The sequence below is a fragment of the Phoca vitulina genome, unplaced genomic scaffold, assembly GCF_004348235.1.
Source record: "Phoca vitulina isolate PV1807 unplaced genomic scaffold, GSC_HSeal_1.0 scaffold7, whole genome shotgun sequence".
NCBI lineage: Eukaryota > Metazoa > Chordata > Mammalia > Carnivora > Phocidae > Phoca > Phoca vitulina.
Genome location: NW_022589710.1, coordinates 26,619,008 through 26,622,696, shown reverse-complemented (window position 1 = coordinate 26,622,696; position 3,689 = coordinate 26,619,008).

Here is a 3,689-nt window from a genome sequence, read left to right as displayed (position 1 = left end):
TTTTTTTTTTTAAGATTTTATTTATTTGAGAGAGTGAGCAAGCAAGAGAGAGACAGAGCATGAGCAGAGGGAAAGGGAGAAGCAGGCTCCCCATTGAGCAGGGAGCCCAGCGTGGGGCTTGATCCCAGGACCCTGGGATCATGACCTGAGCCGAAAGCAGATGTTTAATCCACTGAGCCACCCAGGTGCCCCACCCCACTCCCCTTTCCACAGTGGACAACTGGATTTAGTACATATGACAAAGATTCTCCTTGACCAAACTTCAGTCAGGCTCCTCTGAGACCTTTTCTCGACTAGGCCTCAGCCTTGGCCTTCATCCTTGCTGGGATCAAGTTCCTCATCCCCCAACTTCGATATGTATGTCTTTGTCCTGCCTTTGGCAAGAATCCTGTTAAGGTGGTTTGGCAAGTTCCCCCATCTTTGATGTCTCCTCTTGGTAATTTTCCATCCATTGACCCCTTCTCTCTGTTAGCTGGCTATTAATCTCCAGCTGTCTTTATTATATTTGGAGTTGAGCACCATTTCTCTCCCCTACTGCAATGCTCTTACTCAAGAGTCCTGAATAAAGTCTTCTTTATTGCTTTAACAAAAATAAGTCTTGGGGCGCCTGGGTGGCTCTGTCGGTTGAGCACCCAGCTCTTGATTTCGGCTCAGGTCATGATCTCAGGGTCCTGGGATTGAGCCCTGTGTCAGGCCCTGTGCTCAGTGGGGAGTCTGCTTCTCTCTCTCTCTCCCTCTGCCCCTCCCCCGCTCTCACTCTCTCTCAAATAAAAATCTTAAAATAATTTTAAAATTATTTAAGTAGGTTAAAATTTTAAAATTTAGAATAATTTTTCAGAGTAATTTTTTTTTTTTAAAGATTTTATTTATTTGACAGAGAGAGACACAGCGAGAGAGGGAACACAAGCAGGGGGAGTGGGAGAGGGAGAAGCAGGCCTCCCGTGGAGCAGGGAGCCCGATGCAGGGCTCGATCCCAGGACCCTGGGATCATGACCTGAGCCGAAGGCAGATGCTTAATGACTGAGCCACCCAGGCGCCCCTCAGAGTAATTTTTAACATACATCAATAGTAATCTTGGAAGTTTTAGCATTTCAAAAGTAATAATCCCACAGGAGTCACAGTTACTGACAAAGTCATCAATAATTTATCCAATCATCTAACTGCGTTCTGGTAAATAAAATCCAACAGTGGTTGAGCCCTAGGTTCATAATCTTCTAAGAATTAGAAAATTTAGTGATCATACTTGAGCTCTCTTGAGAGAATGAAAAAGAAATTATTCATGGTGATTTAAAAAGCAATAACTAAGGCCTGAACTACTGTTGCAGGGATTCCAAATCCTAGACCCATTTACTATCTCCACCGGTCTACCCCACCCCACAGCCCGCACACTTCTACCCACGCTATACCCTCAGCCTCAGCAAAATACACACACCTGCTGCTCTTGTTTTGAAAGGGCGTCCGTTACCCGCTTTTCCCTCTCGCTCTGTAGGATCCTCAGACACATGCCCTGGCCCCTCAGGGCTGTGGCGCTAGGCCGTGGCACTCTGAGAAAGCGGAGGAGGCCGCTGAAGCTGTAGGCCACGTGGGATGTTGGTGCAACGTAATCCTGGCTGTGCTTAGCAGAGACATCGAGTGTGTGGGCGTGACTCACTGGAGGAGCTGTCTCTCCGGGAGGAAGGACGGAGCAACCTCTCCAAATGCCATTTAGGTACATTAAGTGGTGGAAAACCACTTGGAAGAAGCAGGAAGCCAAAGGCCAGAACTTATCCCTGGTACATGACGGCTTTCTGCATTCAGCCGGCACAGACTCATTCAGAAGGAAACAATTCATTCTCTTCACCCAATGAGAAAGAAGCATGTCTTTGTCCTTTGTCAAGGTGTCCCAGGGAAGCCTGTGTGGCTCTCACTAACAGAGAGTAAGTGCCTTTCGTTTGCATCACAACTAGCCTCCTGTATGGTCAATTACAGAAAATATTGTATTATTAATGTTTCTGGAGATGCCGTTTCATCAGAGATGCTTTCCACTTAGCATTGGGAGATCCTCCTGGGGCGCCTGGGTGGCTCAGTCATTAAGCATCTGCCTTTGGCTCAGGTCATGATCCCAGGGTCCTGGGATCAAGCCCCGCATCGGGCTCCCTGCTCAGCGGGAAGCCTGCTTCTCCCTCTCCCACTGCTTGTGTTCTCTCTCTGGCTGTGTCTCTGTCAAATAAATAAAATCTCAAAAAAAAAAAAAAAAAAGGAGATCCTCCTTGGACCCAAGGCCATTCGGGTTTCCCAAGCAAGGGATGTTGACTGAATTGGGTAAGTGAGCCATTTGTCTTTTTTTTTTTAAGATTTTATTTATTTATTTGATAGAGAGCACAAGCAGGGGGAGTGGCAAGCAGAGGGAGAGGGAGAAGCAGGCTCCCCGCGAAGCAGGGAGCCCAATGAGGGACTCGATCCCAGGACCCTGGGATCATGACCTGAGCCAAAGGCAGATGCTTAACTGACCGAGCCACCCAGGCACCCCAGCCATTTGTCTTAATTAACTTTATTATTAACTTCCTGATCTTGGTTATAGGCCCCACAATTAATTGGTTTCTAAATGAGAATGGTATTCAATTTTTTAAAATGGCAATCATTTGATTCATCAAGTCTTCTAAGTAAAACAAAAAAAAGCTTTCTTTCTCATAAAAGTAGTATCTTGGGGATTTCTGACTGGTAATCAGTTAATTGTTAATCACCTAAACATATACACCCTCCCCACCCCCATCAAATTCTAATTTGATATTTTTCCTGTTTAAAAAAACTAAGTTATTTGCATTGCTTACAGAATATGCCTTTAAATAAATTCTATTTCAAAAAATCTATAATTCAGAAGTCTCATGAACTGTGTTCTTTCTGTTCTATTGTCCAAAGACATTTTTTTAAAGTATGACATGAACCATCTCTATATATATCTGCAGCAAAAACAATGCCAAGACCGTGAGTCAGCCAAAGTGAAGACATTACATGATACACTATATGACTTCCATTTTTGGACCAAAAGGTACCATGACAGTGATTTTAACTAGACCATATGACATTGCATAAAAATGTATTTCAAAATGAAGAATTTTTTCTTAGCTATCTGTACTACATCATGCAATTCTTTGTCCCTGATTAACTAATGTTATCTGTCTTTATATATCTAATGGGTTTTTCCCCATCAAATAATATTTTTTGATGAATAGTAATTAACCAAATGTTCCCCTCTGTTTAAAAAAAAGGAAGAAAAAAAAAAAAAGAAAAAAGAAAAAGCCAAGGTTGCTATGGGCTAAATCTAGCTTAATTAGTTTTGTTTTGTTTTTTGGGGTTTTTAAGATTTATTTATTTATTTAAGGAGGGGACAGAGAGAGAGAGAGAATCTTAAGCAGACTCCCTGCTGAGCATGGAGCCCAATGCAGGGCTCCACACAGGGCTCAATCTCACCACTCTGAGATCATGACCTGAGCTGAAATCAAGAGTCGGAAGCTTAACCGACTAAGCCACCCAGGCGCCCCTAGCTTAATTAATTTTTTAGAAAATATATTAAGTAAAGCTGAAGGAAACATATTTTAGAAAAGCCTGTTCTCAGTGACTTCAATGTCTTCTCATTAACTTTTTAAAAAACTCAAGCTCTTAGTTTTCTCTTATGTTATGAACTAATTAACTGAAAAGCATATCTGGTT